This window comes from Rhinatrema bivittatum, chromosome 3, assembly GCF_901001135.1.
Source record: "Rhinatrema bivittatum chromosome 3, aRhiBiv1.1, whole genome shotgun sequence".
Lineage (NCBI taxonomy): Eukaryota > Metazoa > Chordata > Amphibia > Gymnophiona > Rhinatrematidae > Rhinatrema > Rhinatrema bivittatum.
In genome coordinates, this window is record NC_042617.1 from 580,656,743 (window position 1) to 580,683,294 (window position 26,552).

The 26,552-nt window shown below is 45.1% G+C and overlaps 1 protein-coding gene across 1 annotated transcript in view; it reads right to left on the bottom strand.

Moving 5' to 3' along the window:
- AHI1 (Abelson helper integration site 1) overlaps positions 1-26,552 on the bottom strand; it is a 559,431-nt gene that overhangs the window by 352,508 nt on the left and 180,371 nt on the right.

A 26,552-nucleotide genomic window follows, 5' to 3' on the forward strand; every position in this document is an offset into this window, starting at 1 on the left:
CCTTGGGGCCCAGGCCTTCTGACCCTTCCGGTCCCTGCCCTCGGCATCTGGACCCTAGCGAGGAGGAGAATCCTTATGACCTGTGGGGCGATGATTCCTCAGATTCGTCCTCCGAGTTCTCCGACAACCCTCTCTTGGAGTCTTCCCCTCCAGAGGAGCGTTGTCGTTCTCCCCCCAAAGACCTGTCTTTCGCCAGCTTTGTGAGGGCCATGGCAGAGGCCATTCCTTTCCAGCTCCTGTCAGAGGAGGATACTAGTCTTAAGATGCTGGAGCTCCTCCAGTTCATCAACGCTCCAAAAGAGGTTGTGGCAGTACCGGTCAAAGGCATCTTTAAAGAGCTCCTCCACCGTACGTGGAACACATGGTGATGGTTGCCCCGGTGAACAGTAAAGCTGATGCGGCTTATCTGGTTCAACAGGCGATGGGGCTTTGAATGGCAGCACCTACCCCACCAGTCTGTGGTGGTGGAGTCCGCGCTCAAGAAAGCCAGATGCTCCTGGACATATGCTTCTGCCCCTCCAGAGCACGAACACAGGAAGCTCGACGGCATAAAGAGAAAAATATTCCAAGGGGCTATGCTGGTGGCCCGTATTGTGGCCTACAGCTGTACATGACCCAATACAACCGCAACCTATGGAAGAAAGTCCAGGAGTTTGCAAGGGCCTCCTCCAGCAACAGCAAGTCCCTTGCAGCCATTGCCTCGCTGGGACTCAAGGCCGATAGAAACGAGGTAAGGTCCACCTTGACGTTTTCGAAACCGCGGCCCGCCTAGCTGCTGGTGGAATCTGCGCCAGACGGCTAGCTTGGCTCCAAGCCTCCAACCGGAGGGTCAGGATAGGCTCGCGGACCTCCCCTGTACAGGAAAGAACCTGTTTGGGGATAAGGTGAAAGAGGACATGGCGCAGCTGAAAGATCAGCATGATACTCTTCAGCAACTCTCCCTCAATAGGCCCTTCCGCTGCCAGGAAGTCCTCCAGGCCGAGCTCTCACAAGCCCTTCTCCCGGTCAATGAAATAATTCCCTCCGGCTGCCTGTACTCGCCCGCCTCGGTCCAGCCTTCGAGGCTGTGGCCAGCAGCGAGTTCCGAGGGCCCAACCAGCCCCACAGCAGGCCCTGTCTGCCGGCTTTTGATTGGCGGCGAGGGGGCACGAGCCAGACACCGGTTCCCATGGCGGTCAATCCCCCAGTTGGCGGAAGGCTTCTTTGTTTCACCCACCACTGGGAGACTATCACTTCAGACCATTGGATCTTATCTATTGTCTGCAGCTATCGCCTGAATTTCAGCAGGCGTCCAGAGACTGCTCCCCCATATCCACTGTGGGGTATGGCCACCCATCAGGTCATCCTTCAACCAGAGCTTTCCGCCCTTCTAACGGCGGATGTGGTAGAACCAGTCACCCGCGAACAGTGGGGCCACGGTTTCTACTCGAGGTAGTTCCTCATTCCGAAGTGGAATGGCGGCTTGAGCCTCATTCTTGACCTCAGGGCATTAAACTGGTTTCACGTAAGAGAAAAATTCAAGATGGTTTCTCTGGGCATGCTGATCCTGCTCCTCCGAAGAGGAGATTGGCTCTGCTCCCTCGACTTAAAGGAGGCTTATGCCCATATTGCAATTGTCCTCAAGCAAAGGAAGTACCTCCGCTTTCTGGTGGGGATGGCACAATTTCAATACAAACTGCTGCCCTTTGGGCTGGATTCAGCCCCACGCATCTTCACAGAATGCTTGGCGGTGGTGGCTGCCTACCTCAGGTGTCGCTCGGTCCACGTCTTCCCATACCTGGACGATTGGCTCATTTGGAGCGAATCACATTCCGGGGCCGTGGATGCTCTAGCCTTGATAGTTCAAACCTTATAGACATTGAGATTCGTTATCAAATTCCCCAAGTCACATCTCCATCTGTCTCCACGGCTGGACTTTATCAGTGCCAGGTTGGATACTGCAAAAGCGAAAGCTTTCCTGCCTAGGGATTGAGCGGTCACCCTCTCCTCGCTGGCTACCCTCATTCACAACAGAAAGAAGGTACTGATCTGTCTGCTGCTCCACCTGCTGAGCCATATGGTGGCCTCGGTCCACGTGACCCCTTTGGTCCGCCTCCGCATGAGGGACCCGCAGTGGGCCTTGCTGTCCCAGTGGCGGCAGGCATCCCAGAATCTGGAAGTGCCGGTGACAGTCACGGACCCTCTCCATCTCTCCCTAACCTGGTGGGAGGCCCGGGCCAATCTGGAACTCTGGCTCCCATTCCAGTCCATGCCGCCTCAGGGGTGGGAGGCCCACATGGACGGCCTGTGTACTGTGGCCTGTGTACACTGTGTACTGTGGCTGAGTCCCACTGCCAGATACATTTTCTGGAGCTGTGGGCGATCTGGTATGCCTTGGGGGCCTTCCAAGACAGGCTGACCTCCAAAGTCATCCTCATCAGAACGGACAACCAGGTAGCGATGTGGTACATCAACAAGCAAGGCGGCATGGGCTCCTCCCCCCTGTGGCAGGTAGCGATAGAGGTCTGGGATTGGGCCCTCTCCAGAGGGATGTACCTACAGGCCACAGACCTGCTAGGCTACCTGAAAATGCTGGTGGACTATCTGAGCCGGTCCTTCCAGCCTCACGGGTGGTCCCTGAACCCAGTGGTGGCAACTGACCTATTCCGTCACTGGGGCACGCCTGACATGGACCTGTTAGCCTCTCCCCTCAATCACAAGGTGAGCATGTTCTGCTCCCTGATTCCGGGGAAGGGTCTTCTGGCCTGCGACGCATTCTCCCTTCACTGCGGACAAAGTCTCATGTACATGTACCCCCCCATTCCGCTTCTCTCAAGAACTCTGATGAAGCTACAAGAGAACGGGGGGACCATAATCCTGGTGGCACCCTCCTGGCCAAGGCAGTTATGGTTCCCTCTGCTCCAGGACCTGTCCATGAGCACACTGGTTCCACCTGAGATGGCTTCCGACCTCCTATCGCAGAACCAGGGCACCCTGCACCACCCGAGCCTTCGGGCCCTGGCCCTCACGGCATGGATGTTGAGCGCATGATCCTCCAGCCTTACAGCTCTCGGATGGTGCTTCCAGAGTCTGTCCTCCGCGATCTTTTCCAGTCTTGAACCCAACTGTTCTCACCATGCTCTCTGTGGGGTCTGATTGTCCCTGTTTCTCCCAGAAGCGCCACAGTTGTGTTGTGCCCGCTGGCATCTTGTTCGGCTGCTGTGGGTCCCTCTGATCACAGAAGACAATCTGGAGCTCTGTAATCACCCACATGTGAGGACTACCATCCTACTTATCCTAGGAGAAAGCGCAGTTGCTTACCTGAAACAAGTGTTCTTCTAGGACAGCAGGATGTTAGTCCTCAGGAATCCCGTCCGCCTCCCCACAGGGTTGAGTTCACCTTCGTTTGGGTGTTTTATTTTTCATTCGTATTTTGCTATGTTATGAGACTGAAGGGGGACCTCGTGTAGACATGCAGATAGCAGCAGGCTGGGCATGTTCAGTGTAGAAACTTTGACAAACGTTTTCCATGCCGGGCTTCATCTGATAATGTCATCCACATGTGAGGACTAACATACTGCTGACCTAGGAGAACACTTGTTACATGTAAGCAACTGTGCTTTCTTCTCTAGTATACCAAACATACCCAATATCTCTTACATTCATATTTGGGAAACCTTTGAAAGCATAGCCAGCACAGAAATTCTCCAAATTATTTAAAAAATGAAATCATCCGCTTACCCATTATCACCTTGTTCTACTGTTTTGCTTAAACTCATTAGGATGAGATTGCCTTACCTATTGCCCTTATTGTCATTCTTATTTATCCTCAGGGTCTTTTCCTGACTCATTAAAAACTGCTATAATTACCTCAATACCAAAGAACTCTGCAAACACAAATCCTGATTATAATACTTTTCGACCTATTTCCGCCTTGCCATTTCTGTCTAAAATCATCAAATCCGTGGTCTTAAAACAATTCCAACATTCCATCCTTGATCAGTATCAATTCGGATTCAGACCAAGCCACAGTACAGAAACACTTCTTTTATCTAGTACAGACATCATACACCATGGCTTTGACTCTGGTAATGTTTCTATCTTTCTTGATATTTCCGCCACTTTTGATACCATTAATCATGAAATTCTGCTCTCTCGACTTTCTGATATTGGTCTATCTGGTACAGTTTACCTCTGGTTCAAATCCTACTTGTTAAATCGAACTCCACAAATCCACATTAACTCTGTTACATCTTCCTAGTTTCCGCTAAATGCTGGTGTACCTCAAGGGTCGTCTCGTTCCACAGCTCTGTTCAATATATACCTCTCCAAATGCAGATGATATTTCGGGTTTTTTTTCTCTACATGGCAGGATTGGAACTCCACTTTAAATTCATAACTCTTTATTTATCCTCAATTAAAACATGGTTATTCCACAAGCAAGGTAGAGAGAGTGCATTGTACAAATCAACTCCTCTTTTAACATTCATCGCTCCAAATGACAGAAAACCTTCAGTGATGTTAACTTTGCTGTTTGTACCTCCGACTATGTATGTAAAACTGCCCCCCAAACCTACCCCACTCTGAGTTAAAAGTGCCCCCTTACAGTGGTATAAATAGTGAAATTACATATTGGTCCCTACAGAGGCTCTCTCTCGCCCTCCCCCCTGCCCCTCTATCTCTCTCCTTCCCCCAAACAGCAAGTGCAATAAAAACCTTTTCGGTTGGCAACGCACAGCTAACGCAAGCACAACTCACAGAAAAAAAGTGTAGTTATTTCCGGCGTTAAAACCCATGTGCTGTGCGTTACTCTATCATATTTGACGTTAGGAACTGCTTATTACTATTAACTCCACCCAAACTCCTCCCACTGGCATAACTAATGTCACATATGCATATTAGCGCGCATCGTGCTATTTAATGCAAAATAATAAATGATTCTGTAAGATGTTTATTTTCTGCTGAGCTTATGGGCCCAAATTTTCCACTGAAAATTCACATAAACTTTGCATCCTAAATGTAAGCCTGCTATTCATTTGCTTAGATTTAGGAACCTAAGTTAGTGCCTTGTGAAGAAAATCAAGCACAAATTCACCCCCGTAACCACTCACTTTTTAGGATCCAAAATTTAGGAACTCACCCCTAGTACATTTTCAAAAGGGCCAACTTAAGAGCCTAACTCCCAAAGTTAGACATCCAAATCCTTTGAAAATTGACCTATGTATTTTTATATCACTTCCCCATGCTTATTTCCTAAATGTAGTGATCTGTTTCAGGTAAATTAGGTAGGGCCATATGCTCACTTCCTGACAAGTCTCAGCTGATAAAGAGGACAATTTTAAAAGTTATTCAGCGAGGTAGGTAGGTATGTATCTGGATAAACTGGCTTGGCTGAAAAGTGCCCTCCTCTGCTTGAGCAGAAGAACATATGGGCCAGCACTCACAATGTTAGCATGGTTAAAAAGAGGAGCTGTTTGGGGACGCATTTAGATAAGGGGGGGGGGGGGGGACGACAACACATTTGCATTTGATTTTCCAAAGTGTGTGCGCTATTTTGCCCTCATCAGCCATCCAAATACCAGGTGCAAAGCAGGTATGCATGGACTTTGTAACTGCTAATATTTAAAGGAAAACTGCACATGTAGTTGCGCTTTAAAATTAGCTGTAAAGTCACATGTACCTTGCAACTAGACCGGCTATTCCTCTTTGAAAACTGCTGAGTGGAATCTGATGGATCTAAGCAGTGAACTGCCCACTTCCATAGTCTCTCTCGAGGGTGCCACTAGCCTGAAGCTGGACCCCCATGTAACATCTCAGTGATTTCCTTGGACAGAAGACAGAGCTAACCTCCAGGTGCACTCACTTTGAAGCATAGTCTTCTGGATCCCCTAGCTTTGAGAGGTGTGCATCAAAGGGGATCAGCACAGATACTTCAAATGGTGCTCAGTGCCATCCTGAATTCGTGCTTGAGCGCTCAGAGCATGATGCTTGGTGCAAACTGAGAAATCTAGATTTCTCTCATCTCTAGGACCTGTCGTTCGGCTTCAGCATCAGAGTTGACACTTCCTTCCACATTTCCAGCCACCAGTGGACAGTGCAGCTCTCTGGTCCCTCTGCATTGTGCAGTGTCATTTCAGTGGATCTTCTTCAACTCTTCAAGATAATATTGGAGTCTTTTTGCAGATCTTGATTGCCCATAGTATCATCTTTGCAGGGCTGGGGAAGATCCAAAATGGACATTTGCTTCCTGCACTTGGGGCAAAACTTGAAGCCAGCTGCCTTCTCAGATATGCTTCAAAAAATTGTTGAGGCAAAATCAAGACATAACATTTTTAATCAGAAAGATGATGGGAAAAAAAACCCCTACTGCTGGGGGTCTGACTCGCTGAATGATGAAAACATAAGAACACTTCACAATTGCTAGAAATATGACCAGCAAAACTATAAGCATCACAAAAGTCTTCTGAGGCACACTGGAATAAAAAACACAAACAAAAATGCAGCAAAAACACTAGCAAAGGGCTAAAAGGAGTTGTTAACGCAATTGCTTCTCTGTGGAAAAAAAAATGCATTCAATCTCATGGAAACAATTATGAAGTAAGGCCTGCTGCAGGGATGTGGGAGCACGGGAACTAGGCCATGCAGGCCTGGGAGCATTTCTAAAAATATTCTCCTTCTCCATTGCTGGTCCCCCACCCGCTGGAACTCACTACCCACAAACCTCTGACCTGAGCCTTGTGCCATCAAATTCAAAAATAAGTTAAAGACCTGGCTTTTCAAACAGGCTTACCCCGAGTAGATCCCCTGCTAATTGGTTTGGGGTAGTAACCGCCGTAATAAGCAAGCTACTCCCGTTGTTTACCCTGCATGTGCAATTCAGCCATTGTTGGTTGTCTGAATAAAAATCCTCTTTACTTAATTCCCTCTGTTGCTGAAGCAGTGAGCTGTGCTGGATACTTATTCCAAGTCAAGTATCAGGCTTATTTGATTTGGGGTAGTAACCGCCGTAACAAGCCAGCTACTCCCATGCTTATTTGTTTACCCAGACTATGTAATTCATTCCTTGTTGGTTGATGCTGATATAAATCATCTTTTCTTCATTTTCCCTGCCGTTGAAGGAGAGAGCTATGCTGGATGTGCATTGAAAGTGAAGTATCAGGCTTATTTGATTTGGGGGTAGTAACTGCCGTAACAAGCAAGCTACTCTCCTGCTTTTTTGTGGATGCAAATCCTTTTTTCCACATTTCCTCTTGCCGTTGAAGCATAGAGCAGTATTGTAGATGCCTCCAAGGAGATTATATCCATACCTGTTCATGAATTTCTTCTTGATCTTCAGAGTAACTGGGAGCATCCAGATTCTGTACCATCGGTAAATCGTAAGACGGATGCCACCTACTTGGTATAGACAGCCCCTGGGTTTCAGAAAACCCAGCTTTCCCACCAGTCTGTAATAATAGAGTCTGCCCAGAAGAAAGCAAGGCACCCTAGGCCTCATTCTTAAACACGTCCAGGGAAAGAACAAAGGTTTCTGGAATCCTTGGGACGTCGAGTAATCCATGGCTCCATGCTTATTTCCCGTATTGCTTCATATCAATTATATATGATGCAGTATACTAGAAACCTTTTCAAGAAAATTCAAGCTTTTTCAAACTTCCTTCCAGAGCAGTTCCAGGACCAACTCAAATCCATGGTCCAGAAAGGCCTAGATGCTGGCAAGCATGAAGTCCGCGCTGCGTATGACATCTTTGACACAGCCTCTCGAGTGTCTGCAGTGGGGATTAATGCCAGAAGATGGGCCTGGCTGAAGTCTTCCGATTTAAGGCCTGAAGTCCAGGAAAGATTAGCGGACCTCCCCTGTGCTGGCAATAATCTATTCGGGGATAAGATCCAGGAGACTGTTGCACAGCTCAAGGACCACCACGAGACATTATGCCAACTCTCTTCTGTTCCTTCAGATTTTCCCTCTACCTCAAAACGGCCATTCAGGAGGGAGACAAAGAGGACAACCTACAAGGCTCGTAGATATTATCCTCTTTCAGCTCATGGTCGCCCGACCAGGCCTTACAAAAAAGTCAAACCCGTCAATCCAGACCTCCCAAAAGCCCAACCAGCTCCACAACCTGGCCGGGCTTCGGGATTTGGACTTCCGGCTAGAGAGCATTTGCCAACCTCCTCTACAGTCTGTACCAGTAGGCAGCCGCTTGTGCCACTTCACCAACACCTGGTTCGCAATCACTACAGACCAATGGGTACTCTCTGTAGTGGCTCAAGGTTACCATCTCAACTTCCTTTCAATACCAGCGGACTCCCCACCTCGGCTGTGGTGGGGTTTATCCGAACACCTTCCGCTCCTGGAGGAGGAAATATTAACCCTCCTCCAAACACAGACAATAGAACCAGTGCCCCCTTCCCAGCAGGGACAAGGGTTCTATTCTCTGTATTTCCTAATTCCATAAAGGTCAGGTGGCGTTCGTCCAATCTTGGATCTGTGTGCCTTAAACAAGTATCTTCAGAAAGAAAAGTTCAGGATGGTAACCTTGGGCTCCCTCCTCCCTCTTCTGCAGAGGGGATGATTGGCTGTGCTCTCTAGACCTACACATAGCGATAACACCGTCTCATCGAAAGTATCTCTGGTTCTTAGTCGGGCACAGACACTTCCAGTATCGAGTGCTCCCATTCGGCCTAGCATCAGCACCTTGAGTCTTCACCAAGTTCCTGACTGTGGTCGCAGCCTATCGCCGACAACAGAGCATTCAAATCTACCCTTATCTCGACTTTTGGTTGATAAGGGTTTCATCTCAGAAGGACATTCTAACCTCCTTGCACCTAATGCTCCAGGTGCTACTGTTACTCAGATTTCTCATTAGCTATCCAAAGTCCAATCTGATTCCATCTCAAATCCTCTACTTTATAGGAGCAGACTTGGACACCACACAGGCAAAAGCTTTTCTCCCATGGGATCGTGCTTCCACTATCACGACCCTGGCGCAACAAATGCAGACTTGTCAATCCACAATCGCTCGTCACTTCCTGACTTTGCTAGGTCACATGGCATCCTCGGTCCATGCTATAATGCGGCCTCAGGCTCCACCAGAGGACCTCAGCATGCCAGGACTCTCTCTATGCCCAGGGAAGTGATCCCACCGCCCAGAAGCCTGCACTTGGGGCAAAACTTGAAGCCAGCTGCCTTCTCAGATATGCTTCAAAAAATTGTTGAGGCAAAATCAAGACATAACATTTTTAATCAGAAAGATGATGGGAAAAAAAACCCCTACTGCTGGGGGTCTGACTCGCTGAATGATGAAAACATAAGAACACTTCACAATTGCTAGAAATATGACCAGCAAAACTATAAGCATCACAAAAGTCTTCTGAGGCACACTGGAATAAAAAACACAAACAAAAATGCAGCAAAAACACTAGCAAAGGGCTAAAAGGAGTTGTTAACGCAATTGCTTCTCTGTGGAAAAAAAAATGCATTCAATCTCATGGAAACAATTATGAAGTAAGGCCTGCTGCAGGGATGTGGGAGCACGGGAACTAGGCCATGCAGGCCTGGGAGCATTTCTAAAAATATTCTCCTTCTCCATTGCTGGTCCCCCACCCGCTGGAACTCACTACCCACAAACCTCTGACCTGAGCCTTGTGCCATCAAATTCAAAAATAAGTTAAAGACCTGGCTTTTCAAACAGGCTTACCCCGAGTAGATCCCCTGCGCCTCAACCCCCCTGCTGCATCAGTACCTTACTTTGAACTTATGTTAAGTTATGTTACACTGTTTAACTTATTATCTATTTATTCTGACGTCTTGTTTGCCATTCTCCGGCTACCTTCCTCTCCTGCCTGTTCCTTACAATCCCATCCCCTGTCCCTGTTTGATGTACTTTCTACCTTCAGTTTGGGTGTAAACCGGTATGATGTAACCACTAATACCAGCATAGAAAAGAACTAAATAAATAAATAAATAAATAAATATCCTGCATTTTGCGACTGGTCAGCCACTTCAAAGCAGATTATATTCAGGTACTTTAGGCATTTCCTTGTCCTTAGAGGAACAATCAAAGATGGGGAGTAAGATTAGTATATCAGGTCCTAAGTTTGTACTTGTAATGAGCATGACAGCCAATTTAATTTAATTTCTAGAAAGCTCTGGAAAAAGTCTAATCAGTGCCAAGCATGAATGATCTCACATTGACATTGATTTACCTCAATTTCAGTGAATATAAGCAACCAGAAAGACATCCTCATGTTTAGTTTTTCCCTGAGTCCATTAAGCAAAAACTAAATGTACTCCACAAAATTTGCAATAAGTCTCTCGCTCATCTCCTTCTTCCCCCATTGTCTACATCTCTCATCCTTCCCCTTCATCTTCCTCTTTATCTCTGATCCTGAGATCCTCCTCATTTCATCAAACCATTTTCCTCCCATCCTCTGCTTCTCCTCCACATGTGAAACCTGTGGTATCGATAGCTGCCACTCTCTTAGCAACCACTTCTGATAAAGGCCACTGACACGGCTCCTACTGTGACATCACCACATTCTCATCACCAAAGAGACAACTGATTCAATGCTATCTCAATGGTACTTCTTGATTTACTGAAATCTGATTGTGATTTATGGAATTCTATACTTTTTTTTTTGCAAACCTCAATGTCATATATAATAAAATATCACCTCAAACACCTTTCTCCAATGTTTCTATTATAGTAATATCAGCATGATATTCTCCACATTTTAATAAAAGATCAGGCCCAGCTAAATGTATATGCTGATACCTGGTAGACACACACAGCCAAAAATGTGTAAGCAAGAGCATCCAGTCAGACTGGATCGGCCAAAAGATCCATGTCTGATGACATCTACTGTGTAACTATAAAAAGATCATGATGAGTTTCTTCTTCATTAATAACCTGTACATCATTCTAATTATGGCTCCAATTAACCTCCCCCCCCCAAAAAAAAAAAAAATAACCCAAAGTATTCAATGTAGTCATAATAAAATTAAGAGGCCTCTTTTTCTCATTGATTTAGATTTTCCCAACAGATTTCAGTATTTAAAGCTTTTGAAACTTTCTCCCACTTAGCAATTCACACAAAAAAAAGATATGGAATTACCTTCTATCTCCAGAACTGTAGGGAGAGGGTGATGCAGTCCTGGTTTTCTACTCACTGCATATATGGACTTGTAGTTCTAATTTGTTAAAATTCAGGAACTCTATTGATAGGGCAGCAAACCAGAACTGGCTCAGTCTCTCCCCTGCAGACTTGGAGCTAAATGGTAAATTGTGTATCACAAGTCAAACTACATCAGGGTGTTGTTGCTCTGCTAATCCTCATCAAAACCACAATCTAATATTCAGACTGTATGCAAAACAGAAATTGAACATGAACAAAAGAATAAGCATAAGAAGGCAGGTTTTGTAAATGATGCAGATGGAGAGCTTAGGTATGAAACTAGATCACCACAAGGTGGGCAAGGCTTATGTGGAGGTGTGGCAAAGAGACAATCCCTACTCAGATTGGACTATTTAGCAAAGTGATCATGAGAAAGACCATAATATTTTCATATGCTGCTGGGGGAGAGAGAGAGATGATGGAAATATTTCTAAGAATAACTGTTGAGGTAGAGAGTTTGGGCAATAAGAGGAGAGAAAAATGCACAAGGATAACACTGGAGTCTGGAATATATAACTACCATGAACTGTTTTGAATTTTTATTTTAGAAAGACAGAAAGTAAATAGGTGAAATAAATAAATACTGGATTTGTTCTACTGGAACCTGTTCTGCAAATGCATCATCTTAATGAAGATGATGCACTTGCAGAACATTAGTTGCTAAGTTGACTGTTAAGCATGCTGCATGTTTTGCTCCATTTAATATCTTATTGTAAAGCCTGTTGCTGAATTATAGTTTGCTGTAAACCGAGGTGATGTGCTGTACGTGTCGCGGTATATAAAAATCTCTAAACAAATAAATAAGATTCTGAGCTCATACGTTCTGCTTGTTTCTTGTTGTATTGGCACACATCACAGTTTACGCCTACATTGCTACATAAAAATTAAAATGATAAAAGATAATCCTGCACACGCCGCAATCCAGAAATATAGTGAAGTGTCAATACTCCCTCAGTATCCCACTTCAATCCATTTGCCTCTAGATTTGTTTATCTTCTCATACACACATACAGGGCTCCAAGAAATTCAAACGAGGAGAAAAAAAATAACTGCGTTATCTGAACCTAAATCAAAATGCAGCTTTAAAAACTAGCAGTGCAAGAACTCAAAACTGGGTTGTCGGGTGTTTGTACACAAAAGAATAAAAGACAGCCTTCCACTATTTGTAGAATGACTTATCAGTGTTTCCACAGCAAGGTAAGATTGTCAACACATGGTGGGTCAAACTCACCTGAATCTGTTCTTTCACTTCCTATAGCTATTTCCCTTTTTAAAGTTCTGCTACCTGCTGGTTACCCTAGCAGCATTGTTTAGACATTCCCACTATTGTGACTTTCTTCAATCAAACTATTTAATTTGCACAGAAATACTTTGCTTGGCAGAGTTCCCTGATTACACCCACTAGCTGCCTGCACCTGTGCAAAGTCTGCTCACATGAAGAACACCTGTTTTCTTAAAGGTTACAGAAATACATTTCTTAAGCAACACGCGACAGCGTCCACGGTCTACGAACTGGAACTCTGTCCAAAGAGTAGGACAGCTTCTTAAAGGAGACAATATTTAATGCAATTAAGATATCCATCCAGATTAAGATTTTCTGAAGACAGGAATGAAGCCCGACCATAGGGGTGGTGTTTACAGGCCTCGAGATGATTGCTGAGTTTGAAGGCGAGGACATTCTCTCATCTGTGAATGCCTGAACCTGAGAATTTAGCTGCTTTTTTTTAATGTTTATATGTAGCATTTAAATGTTTAAAGCTTTGTGAGCCCGATTTAAACTTCAGTGGCTATATTCTAGCATACTAGAGCCAGAAAATGTAAAACTTAGTTCATGTGCAGCATTTATAATGTATATGAAGCAAAACAGCTACAGGGTCTGATTATAAAATATGATTTGACATGTAGTGTTCTCTAAGGCACACAACAAAGTGGAGTGCCTTTAATATTATGAAGGAACTTACTGTAGAGCTAAAGGTCAAAATCCATACAAAAGTAATTTCGCTATTAATTGCTCTCGTAAGATGGCTTTCAACAATTACTGACAGATCACATGACTTTTCACGTGGCAAAAAAAACCAAAACAAAGGAGCTTCTCTCACACTCTAGAATTGGTGTTGGAACCAGACGACCTCATTTCTTCTATAATAAAGGAAAAATTACTATTTACCTGATAATTTCCAGGTGGATCCAGAACCAGGGGATTATGCACCTCTACCAGCAGATGGAGCAAAGCTGACGTCACGGTATATATACCCCTGCACTGCCATCAGCCTGCCAGTATTCTCTGCAAAAGCCAACTGTGGACAAACTATCAAAAAACTTGATTATTAACAAACAACCTCTCCAGTACTCAGCCAACCGGAAACCACTGAGCTCAGAGGAGGAGTGCAATAACACTAGTCTAGGTTCTGGATTGACACTTTCCAGTACTCCCTGGAACACGCAGCCATGCAGGAGGACCATAGCACAAACCATTCGGCAGTCCAGGGCGGGAAGGTGGATCCACCCGTCTGTACTAAAGAAAAGGAAATTATCAGGTAAGTAGTCATTTCTCCTTTCTTAGTGCTCAGACAAGTGGATCCAGAACCAGTGGGATGTACCAAAGCTATTTCCGAACAGGGCGGGGAGGTGCCCACGGTCCCGTCAAACCACACATGCGAAGGCTGAGTCCCTACCGGGCTTTGAACATCCAGGCGATAATGCCTGGAAAAGGTATGTAAAGAGGACCACGTCACAGCTAGGCAAATGTCGATGGGAGACAATCTAACCTCGCCTACGACATTGCCTGAACCTGGACAGCCCTAGCCTGACTTGGCAACAGCTGCTCAGCATCCACATATGTGGCCGTGACTACCTCCTTAATCCAGTGGGCTAATGTAGTCCGCAACGCCGGCTAGCCCTGTTTACTTCCACCATGGAGAAACAAACTGGTGACCTGTCTTCCTGAGACGTTGCATGAGTCGGTCTCCTTGGCTGGTGTCCCAATCCTGCTTATCTACCCCACGGTGCAGCAGACAATGTTCTGGGCACTCTGGTTGCATCCGATCCCACTTGTCCTGTCTGTGGCGTGGTCGATGGGGCTTCCAGGACCGCCCTGCATCTGATTTCCGCTTGTTCTGACTGCGGTTGTGGATTGACGAGGTTCTGGGTCCGCTGCTACCACCAGAGCAATCGCTTGGCCTGCAGGGCGATTTCGCTGCTGGCTTTCGAATGGTTCCCTAGACACGTGCGCAGTCGTTTTCAATTTGAATTAAAGGGCCACTGTCAGATAATATCTTGCTCCTCTCAGATGACATCATAGTGCAGGGACTAAATAAGGATAGTCCCTGCCCCTCTGCAACTGCCTTGTCCCGACTTTCCTGAGACTCCTGGGCTTTCTAGGTCTCCTGGGATCTTCAGAGTCTCCGGAGTTTCTGTTCATCCTGTTCTTCGGACTAACACCTACCTCGACCTTAGCCTGGACAGCGACCACGAGTATCGCTACCTGCCTTGGCCTTTGCCTGACACCCAACCAGAGAATCACCGCCTGCTTGACTCTCGCCTGGCATCGACCACAGAGACCCCATGTAAGGGTTCAACCTAAGGGGAAGGTGGGCTGGTAGTGGTGAAGCTCCAGCGGGGTTGTCTCTGCTCCTCTCCAGCCTTGCCTGCTGACGGTGGGGATTTGTGGGGTTCCTCTTCACAGGTAGAAACAACCCCCTTCAGTCCAAGGGTCCACACATAGAACAGATTGGCCAAGGCATGGATCCTGGCGGAGGCTATTCCGGCCCCGAACTCAGAAGATTATGGGGCAGCAAAGGGTCCTGGAGACACTTGTGGTTTCCATGGAGTGTGTCAGTGCTAGTCTTGACTCTGTGGTACCTGCAGGTACAGGTGCAACTCTATCCATGCCGGGTCTTTCAGTGCCGACGCCATTCACTAGCTTGGTAATTTTGCTTCCTTCTCCTCCTCGTTATGCCGAGAATCCACTGTGATGTCAGTGATTGCTTAATCAGTGCAACTTGCACTTTTGCCTCCAGGCTGCGCTGTTTCCTAACAACGCTATGAAAACTACTTTCATTCTATCCTTACTTGAGGGGAAGGCTCTAGCCTGGGCTTTCCCCCTATGGGAGCGCTCATATCCCATTCTCCAGGATCTTTCTCGATTCCTGGACCTTTTTCAGACAGTGTTTGAAGAACCAGGTCGTTTGGCGGCTTCTGGATCTGAACTCCTGCATATTTGCCAGGGAAGGCATTCCTTGGCAGATTATTCAGTTGAATTTCATACACTGGCTGCTGAACTCCATTGGGGAGAGGACTGCGTCTGGTCTATCTTTTGGATGGGTTAGCGCCCAGAATCAAGGATGAGTTGGCAGCCCATGAACTTCTGGCTTTTCTAGATGCTCTTATCGACTTATCAGGCAGGATCGACAGACACCTGCAGGAGAGAGCTACAGGGCCCGAGAAGGCATGGGGCTATCGTCAGTCATCTCAGTCATTCATCTCCCGCCTCACGTCCACCCTCGTCTCCTGAAAAACAGACAGAAAAACCCATGCAGTTGAGTTGTGGTCGCTTGACTCCTGAGGAACGTCTGAGGTGCCAACGGGTGGGACTCTACCTGTACTGTGGAGAATCCGGTCATCTAATTGCTCGCTGCCCTGTCCAACCAGAAAACGCCCAGGCCTAGGACTCACCAGGGGATTTATCCTAGGTTTGAACTCACTTGTTCCCCCATTAACGTTGCAAGTAACACTCTCCATAGGAGGTCGTGACTTCTCCACCTTAGGCTTGGTAGACTCTGGAGCTGGTGGGAATTTCCTTATGCAAGAACTTGTGGAGCAGTTGTTATTTCCTACTCGTACTTGTCCAGTACTATTGACACTCTCTTCCATTCATGGGGACCCTCTTCCAGGGAAGATCACACACATCACCACTGCGCTGAAATTCTGCACGAATTTGCACCATCGGGAACGCCTCACTTTTTATGTCATTCGGAAGGCCATTCATCTGGTGGTGGTCGGCATTCCCTGGCTACAGCTACACAATCCCCAGTTTGATTGGTCCTTGCTACAGCTGGTCCTGGTTGTTAAAAGACTTGCTTGAAGAAGCCCGTTGCTTTACCCTGCTCTTTCACCATTTTGGTTCCTGATGGCTTACCTCCACAAATCTCCCAGTTTGCAGGTGTCCTCTCCAAGAAGGCTGTGGATACCCTGCAACCACATTGGAAGTATGACTATGCCATTAATCTGATGAAAGGTTCCCCCCCCCCCCCCCGAGGATGGGTCTACCCCTTATCCCTGCCTGAGACCTGCTTTATGTCAGAATACATAAAGGAAAATCTACAAAAGGGATTCATTCGACAATGTTCCTCCCCGGCGGGGGTCAGGTTCTTTTTTGTGGGCAAGAAGGACGGAATGTGCAAGTACACCTTGAACAAATAAACGTCAGAAACTCCCCCGACTGCACTGCCATTATCACTGAGTGCAAGGTTTCCATGTGAAAACGAGTCACACAGAAATGGCGGTTGACCTCCGATATCCTGGATGAGGTGAAAAGAGCCCCCCTTCTTCGGTACAATGACAATGACATAAATGGAATATTGGCCCGTATTTTCTTGAGACATGGGCAATGTAACTACAGCCCGCAGACTGAGGAGTTTTGTCAATGTACACTCCACTGCCTGTATCTTCTGCGGAGTTGCAGGGAGACACCATGAACACGTCCCAAGGAACACTGTGAAACTCCAGTGCATAGCCATCTCGTATCACCTCCAGAACTCTTCGGTCTGACATATTTTCAACCCACCTCTGATAAAAGAGAGATAGCCCCCTATTTCCTCTTCCTGAGGGTGGACTGGCACACCTTCATTGGGAGGCTTGGGGGGCTCCACTACCCGAGCCTGTGCCCTGTCTGGACTGCCTGGGACAAAAGGACTGAAACCTACCAAAAGGTCGATTCCTCTGAAAGGCCGCTCCACTGTAGGGTCAAAAACATTTGGATCCCCTAGTACGACCTCTCATGCTGAAGGAGAACAGCATCTGTTTCTTATCCTCTGGCAACTGAGGAACATGAGACTCACCTCGTTTACTGGCCATTTTCTCCAGCTCGCTTCCAAACAAAAGTGAGCCTTCAGAGGGCAACTTTATAAAGTTAGACTTAAAGGTTGCATCAGCCGACCAATTTCTCAGCGAAAACGGACGCCTGGCCACTATTACTGAAGCCACCCCTCTGGCCAAAGTGCGAAGTAAATCGCAGCTCGCATCTGCCAAAAAGGAGGCTGCTGGTTCCCATCACTGCCCTGGTATTCACACCAGATTCATCAACTTCCTGAGAGAGAAGTAAACAAGAGTGAGTCCCCAGGACACAAGAAGCTATCTGCAAATTCATTGTCATTGCTTCAAAGACCTGCTTAAGGATAGCCTCAATTCTCCTATCCTGTGCATCCTTCAAGGCTGCTCCGCCTTCTACAGGAATAGTCATAACGGAACACACAAATGCATCCACTTTTGGAAAGATCAATTGCTCTCTTGTAACTGGATCCAGGGGGTACAGTCCTTCCAAGACTCGCCCCCTTTGAAATTAGCTTCCAGGGCACCCCAGTCAAGATCAAACAATTCTTGAATAGCCTCTATAATAGGGAAAAAAACAAGAGGCTTTACGCAAAGAAATCAAAATGGGATCTTTCTTTGGCTCAGACAGATTCAGCCCCAGATACTCCCAGCATTTTCAATGTTTGGGAAATCAGAACTGGTAATTCATCCCTATGAAAGAACCACAACATGTTCTATACATGTTCTATATGTGATTAGTCTATGCTGACTAATCACAGGTCTGCTACTCGATTATCAAAGCGCTAATTATGTTAGATTCATTGTTCAAAATGTTATATCTTATCCTGTTCAATGTTATTTATATTTATCCTAACTAAATCCCAGTTCTTACTTCCTGTTATCTGTAAGACACTCATATGTTATGTCATCCCAAAGTTACTTGTAAACCGAAGTGATTAGTAACATTGTTACTAGAACTGCGGTATATAAAAAATGTTAAATAAAATAAATAAATAAATACGGCTCAAATACTGGAGGAATTTCCCCATCCTCCAAGGAGTAAGGATCGGCTTCATCATCCATGTCATCTGGGTCCCTATCGGAAAGACCAGCAGCAGATCTAGGCATACTCAGACGCTTACCCGCAGAACCACGTGTGTGGGATTTCACTGCCTGCGACCCTGACCTGTTAAGATTGGCCGGGGGCGAGGACTAAGCCTGAAGAAAAGACTGCAGTCCTTGAAAAATTCTACCCAAGAAAAGGCAGAAGGATCCATGCTAAAACCAGGGGACATCTGTTCTGTGCCCACTGAACTACCTTTCCCCAGCGACCAAACAGTTAGGGGAGCTTCAAAGTCAGGCAACCCTTCTGGCAGCTCTTTTCCCAGTCCCGCATCAGGCTGGGAAGAACCAGGCTTAGTAAAATCAGACAAAGGCAATTCCCCCTGAGCCACCAAGCAGCACTGACACAAGATAGAGGAAATGCCAGGCTGAGATACATGAAAATGATAAGCAGCACAGAGGGTAAGGCACTTAGGTTTCTTTGCTATAGGCAGTACGCTCTAAAAGGCATCTCAGAAGTGTGTGTCCAGTTGTATTCACACTGCAAAAAAACTAGGTGCCCAAAATGTAGGCACTCAACACTGTGTCTCAATGAGCTTGTAGAAACTGAGCTCCCACGAGGCTTCTCAAATTGTATGCGTAGATAAGCACGTGCGTGTGAACGCCCAGATAAGACACCCCTAACCAACTGGATGCCCAACCAGGCGCACAACTGGATGCACAGCTGGACGCACTAGCATGAACCGACGGAACTGAAGAGGGCAGCCTAACGTGCAAGAAAACAAATGCGAAACGCCGCCTCAGCCTACCATGCGGCGATCAAGAAAAGCTTGAAAGCAGAACCTAGCCAAAAGGCTGTTCAACCCGCCAGACTGCCCATGTCCCCTAAGCTCCCCCAGAGGTAGGAACGAAAGTCAGATTGGCGCACCAAGCATGGAGACCGGAGGAAGGTGGAATACATACAAACTCCCCTCCTTTGGTTTTTTTTTTCACTCCTTACCTGAGCTCAGCCTGTCTCAGCAGAGTATAAAGTCTGTTTCCGGCTGCAGGGGGAGAGGGCATATACCTTCACCTCTGGGCTTGGCTTCCTGCATCCACTCACCTTTCAACCGTGTCTTTTTTGTTTTTACAGGTCCATGCCAGTTGAAAACCAGCTACCTGACCAAGGCACTCATCTGAAGGAGGGATCCAAAGATATCACCTCAGGAATTCTCAACTGAGGGAGGGCCCATAAGGTATCACCACAGGAGAGCAGGGCGAATAAATTTCCTTCTGGCCAGAGTGCAGACTAAATCATAGTCCGCATCTGCCATAAAAGCAGCAGCTGGCTCCAAAACTGCCCTAGAGTTCACCCCAGAGTCATCGACCTCCTGGGAGAGAAGCAAACAAGAGCGAGCCACCAGGAAACAACAAGAAGCGATCTGCAAGGTCATTGCCACCGCATCAAATGCTTGCTTAAGAATAGTCTCAATCTTTTTATCATGAGCATCCTTCAAGACAACCTCCTACAGGAATAATGGTCCACTTGGAGACTGCACACACAGTGAATCTACCTTCGGAAAATGTAAACACTCTCTTGCCACTGGATCCAGAGGGTGAAGGTCTTCCAAAACCGACCCCCTTTGAAATTAGCCTCTGGGGTGCCCCATTCAAGATCAATCAATTCTTGAATGGCCTCCATCATGGGGGAAAAACAAGAGGCCTTATATAAGGAGACCAAAATGGGATTTTTCTTTGGCTCAATCACAGCATCTGCCCCAGGGCCTTTGAGCATTTTCAAGGTCTACGAAATTAAAGCTGGCAGTTCATCTCTTTTGAATGAACTATAGTATAGTTCTATATGTTTCTAACTCTCAATAGAGTCAGGATTGGCATCATCATCTGTGCCATACGGACCTCCATCAGGAAGTCCCGCTGCCGCTCTTGGAGTACTTTGGCGCTTAACAGTAGGTCTCAGCAAGGTTCCTACCTGCAACTCTGCTCTGGGAGATTTAGAGAGGGCTGAAGATTGCACCTGGAGAAAGGACTGAAATCCCTGGAAAAACTGTACCCATAAAAAAGCAGAAGCATCCAATCCAGAAGGTACTGAAGGCCTACTCACTCAGCTACCATCCCCTGAAGAACCAGTTAGGGGAGTTCCAAAATCAGGCGCCCCACCTGAGCTGTCTTTACCCAGGCCTATATCCAGCTGAGAAGAACCAGCCTTAGTAAAATCAAAGCAAGATAATTCTCCCTGAGTCTCCAAACAGTGCTGACACAGGTTAGCGGGCACTCCTGGCTGAGATATCCAAATATGACAGGTAGTGCAAAGAGAAAGATGCTTAAGTTTCTTAGGCATTAGTACTCTTGACCAGTGGCCAGTGTGCGTCTAGCTTTTTTTTTTTTATATATATATGTCCACAAATTCTAGATGACCAACCTAGGCGTCCCAAATATTAGGTGTCCCAATATCGAGGCATCCAAAACTTAGACGTCCCAAAAATAAGCAACTTTAAAATAATTTAAGCACACATGTAGGTGCTGCTTAACTTAGACAGACAGAAGACGAGGCATTCAAAAACTGGACACACAACTAGACGCACTCACCGAACCAAAAATCCTGTAGATGGCAGCCTTAGAAAGCGAGCAAAATGCTGTTGTGGCCTACCATGCCGCTCACAGCGAAAAAGCCTTAGAGCGGGGTCTAGACTCCAGAGGCTGCTCAACTTGCCAGGCTGCCCATGTCCCTCGACCACCCACAGAGTGGGACAAATGTCAGAACGGCACGCTGAGCAAGGAGACTGGAAAAAGGAGGAGACCCTATGGTACAAAAGCCTCCTTTCACGTCTCTGTAAATATATTATTTTTTATTTATTTATTTATTTTTTTAATACTTACCTGAGCTCAGCTTTACCTGGCTGAGTACAGAGATGGTCTCCAGCTGTGGGGGAAGAGGGCATATGCCGTCACCTTCGCACTCTGCTTCCTGCACCCGCTGCCTTTCAGTTGCTTATGTAGTAAAAAAACCCAGCTACTGGACCAGGCATTCATCTAAGGGACCATGGAAATCGCCTTAGGAATTTTCAACTGTGGAAGGGACCTTTTGGTATCACAGCAGGAGAGCAGGGTGAATGTAATATCCTTAATTCTCCTTTTTGAAAATGAAGCAATCCCCAGTAGGGAGATGCACGTCTATCATCTGCTGGAGACAGAGAATACTGGCAGACTGATGTCACTGCAGGGATATATGTACTGTGATGTCAATTTGCTCTATTTCCATCTGCTGGTAGAGGTGCATAACCCACTTGCTCTGGATTCAAATGACTGGATGCTAAGAAAGTGAAGTTTTCCATAAGGCCAGAAAACAGCCAAAGTCAGCTCACTCACACCATGATGCTTACAGTTCCATAGAAAAAAGAGAGACTGGAGAGGGAACCCACATGGATGCATGGTATAGGGCATGCTGGGCATGCTCAGTGTGCCTAGTCAAAGTTCTAGAAACTTTGACATAACTTTTCTGCATTGGGGCTCCATCTGATGATGTCACCAACGTGTGATGTCTAACATCCTGCTTGACCTTGGAGAATGAAAATTTCTGAGGGCAAAGCTGAGACAGGATTCAGTTGACAGTAGTTGATTTGAGGCAGAAAAGAAAGGTTTTGTTTCCTGCAACAAGGCATTTTGCTTCTAAGCACAGCATAATAAAACTGGGGTTATGGTGAACTTTCAACACACCATGACCCATAAAAACATGTCAAGACATCTCTGGAACAAAAAGTCAAAGTTTGATTGGAAAACTGGATATTATCTATATTAATTCCTTATGGGAAAACCGATTCAAGTGAGATACAACTGGATTCCCTGCAATGATCTGTTTTGATCCTGCCAGTTTTTCAGGCACAGAGGCCAAACCATTTCTTATAATTAAACATAATTAAATTATTGCGTACTGGGGAGTCAGTGACAAATACTTGAGAACAACAATTTTAGAAACAAAACCTAACAATTTGTTTACCTTTTAGTCATCTGTGGGGTCTTAATAACCCCCGTAATGCAAATAAAAAGGATTCAATCTTAAAAGCTATATTGCTTCTGAAAAGTGATAACAATGTTCCTTAACATCAACATTCTTCCTTTACTAAACCAGGTTCCAATAGGTGCAGAAGGGTCTTATTACGTCAGGGCCTAAGGCATCAATGGTGAAAAAGAATAAGCTAAAAAAAATGAACCAAAATCCTTAACTAAGAGGCACCATGATAAGGAATACAAAAGCAAGACTAAAAAATGTGAAAAATGTTAGCAAAAAGGAATGGCAGCTGCAGTGGTCTGGGGAGTATCCTCCTGACAAGAAACATGACAGCAGAAAAAGACCATATGGCCTTATCCAGTCTGCTCATCTATCCAAGTAATTTAGCATTATAATTCTTATCACTTCCTTAGAGATCCCCCTGTATTTATCTCATTGTTTTCTTGAATTCAGATACTGTTTTTGCCTTCACCACTTCTACTGGGAGGCCTTTCCATTCATCCACCACCCTCTCTGAAAAGAAATATTTCCTATTATTACTCCCGAATCATCCTCATCCCCTGACCCCCTCATTCTATATCCTCCTTTCCATTTAAAAAAGCTCACCACCTGTGCATGGAAACCACTGAGATATTTGAATGTTTCTGTCATATCTCTTTTTCTCACCTTTCCTCTAGGGCAGTGGTTCTCAACCCTGTCCTGGGGACCCCCCAGCCAGTCGGGTTTTCATGATATCCACAATGAATATGCATGAGAGAAAATTTGCATACACTGCCTCCATAACATGCAAATGTTCTCTCATGCATATTCATTGTGGATATCATGAAAACCCGACTGGCTGGGGGGTCCCCAGGACAGGGTTGAGAACCACTGCTCTAGGGTATACATGTTTAGATCTTTAAGTCCAACCCCATATGCTTTAGAACAAACACCACTGACCATTTTAGTAGCCATCCTCTGGACCGACTCCCACTAGTTATATCCTTTGAAGAGACGGTTGAGGGGGGATATGATAGAGGTGTTTAAAATCATGAGAGGTCTAGAACGGGTAGATGTGAATCGGTTATTTACTCTTTCGGATAATAGAAAGACATGGGGGCACTCCATGAAGTTAGCATGTAGCACATTTAAAACTAATCGGAGAAAGTTCTTCTTCACACAACGCACAATTAAACTCTGGAATTTGTTGCCAGAGGATGTGGTTAGTGCAGTTAGTATAGCTGTGTTTAAAAAAGGATTGGATAAGTTCTTGGAGGAGAAGTCCATTACCAGCTATTAAGTTGACATACAAAATAGCCACTGCTATTACTAGCAACGATAACATGGAATAGACTTAGTTTTTGGGTGCTTGCCAGGTTCTTATGGCCTGGATTGGCCACTGTTGGAAACAGGATGCTGGGCTTGATGGACCCTTGGTCTGACCCAGTATGGCACGTTCTTATGTGAGGTCTCCAGAACTGTACACAGTATTCCAAGTGAGGTCTCACAAAGGACCTGTACAGGGACAATATCACCTCCCTTTTTCTGCTGACCATTCTGCTCCCTATACAGCCAAGCATCTTTCTGGCTTTTAACATAATCGCTTTATCCACCTGTTTGGCCACCTTAATATCATCAAATACAATTATCCTCAGATCCCGTTCTTCCTTTGTGCTTAGAAGAATTTCATCTCCAATACTGCACCTTTCCCCTTGGGTTTTTGCATTCTATTGCATTTCTCTGCATTTTTTAATATCAAATCGTAGCTGCCAGACCTTCCTTGAGCTTCACTAGATCCTTCCTCATGTTTTCCATTCCTTCCTGGCTGTCAACCCAGTTACAGATTTTGGTATCACTGACAAAAAGACAAACCATTCCCGACAACTCTTTTGTTATGTTGCAAGTCCAGCAACATGCTGGAAGATTCTCCCACGTCATACTTTTTTTTTTTTTTTAGAATGTTCTGGAATTGTTCTCCAGTTAATACGCACAAGACGAATTACGTGAACTACAAGTATGATGCATTGTTCGTACTTATCAGAAAACATTTTTCTTTTTACTCATGCATACAGTACTACCAGGTTATCAAGTACATGTTCCGAAATGCTGAAAGGGTATTTATGAAAGTGCACTCCAACGTATGTAAAAAGAAATTGCGCAATACAAACCAGTAAAATACAGTGGTTTGCAAAAAATTCAACCCCCTAAAAAGTCAGCAGATTTGTGTGGATTACCCAGATTGTTCCAGACAGTATATGTTTATTGCAAAGCAGTATGCTCTTAAAGTAAAATTTCAAAGTCACAATTCATTATTTCTCTGCATTTTGGATATAGTCAAACTTTCAAAGATGGAGTCGGTTAAACACACATAAACGTGATAACACATTACCACCTTCGGTTATGACAGAACAATACCAAGTCTATTATTGAAAACTGTTATTCTGCTGTTCACGCACAAAAACGCTACCATATAACGTCTAGCGCAGTCTTTCTAAAAAAGTAATTATTTTATTTATTTTAGAGATTCTTATATACCGCGGTACGTATAAATATACATCACCTCGGTTTACAGTAAACAATAAATTAGCAACAGGCTTTACATACAACAGGTTTTACAGGAGGTAAACAAATAAACACATCTCACCAACCACTATCCTACTCGACCTCTGATTCCCCCAGGACTACATTAGACATTGCTAAATTTATCTTAGTTACAGTTATATAAATTAAGTTATTAACCGTTATCAGTTATATAAACAGTCATTCCATGTTTTTGTTTCAAGTTTATTGCCAAAATGTATTAAGTTGTTATATCTGTAAACCAGAATGAAGGCAGCTAGCTAAATTTCGGTATATAAAAGCATTTTAATTAATTAATTAATTAATTAATTAATTAATTTTGGGAAAATAAAATTAAAAACTGAAAAATGCTGCTTGCATAAGTATTCAATCGCTGTGTAGAGGAAGCTCCAAGTTTACACAGATGAAAAATATTACCCTAACAATTGGCCTCTACCTGTGAATCATTAAAAAAAAAAAAAAAAAGGTCAGTTTTTCTGGATAAAAGACCCCTAATTCCAGTACCATTGGTCATATTGTGAATCTGAAGGAAAGTTGTGAAAATGAAGGCCAAAGAGCATTCTAAGGAAATTAAAGATAAAGTTATAGCCATGCACAAGATAAAGCTACAAAATAATATCCAAGTGCTTGGATATCCCAGTGAGCACTGCTGTATCAATTGTGAGGAAATGGAAGCTGCATTCTACTGCCCAGACAAGGCCGTCCCTCAAAACCCAGCAGAAAAGCAAGAAGGAAACTTGTGAGGGAAGGCAGAGAGAGGGCAACGATCACTTTGAAGGAGTTACAGAGATTGGAAGTGCACCAGTCAATCATATCAAGAGCTCTGCATGCAACTGGCCTGCATGGGAGAGGGGCCAGAAAGAAGCCATTACTGAAGAAAAACCACATCAAAGCACATCTGGAGTTTACCAAAAAGCATCAGAGTGACCCAGCTAAAATGTGGGACAAGCTTTTGTGGTCAGCTGAGACAAAATTGGAGCTTTTTGGCCAAAATTCAAAAGGCTATGTATGATGCAAACTTAACACTGCCCATTCCTCAGCAAACACCATCCCAACAGTAAAGTATGGGGGGTGGCAGCATCACGGTGTGGGGATGCTTTTCCTCAGCAGGGACTGGGCATCTTGTTAAAACTGAAGGATGGATGGTGCAACTTACAGGGAGGCACTGCAAGACAACCTGCTTCAGTCTGCTAAAAAACTAAAATTGGGGAGAAAGTTCACCTTTCAGCAGGATGATGATCCCAAGCAACACAGGAGTAGTTCAACAGAAAAGTGAATGCTCTACAATGGACAAGGCAATCCAATCGAAAATGTGTGGCACTATTTGAAAATTGCCGTCCGTAAGCGTTATCCAACTAAACTGAACAACCTGGAGCAAATCTGCCAGGAAGAACGGGCAAAGATCACTCCCAAACAGTGTACAAAGCAGGCAGAAACTTACTCCAACAGACTTAAAGCTGTTATTGCAGCAAAAGGTGGGTCTCCCAAGAGCTAGTCTGAAGGGGTTGAATATTTATGCAAGCAGCATTTTTCAGTTTTTAATTTTATTTAAAAAAAAATGCAGGGAAATAATTAATTGTGACTTTGAAATCTTCCTTTAAGAGCATCCTGGTTTGCAACATACATACTGTCTTTGTAAGCCACACAAACCTGCTGGCTTTTTAGGGGGTGGAATATTTTGCAAGCCACTCTATATATCAAAGAGAGTAAATCCTCAGTTTTAACATGCAGGACAAAAGCA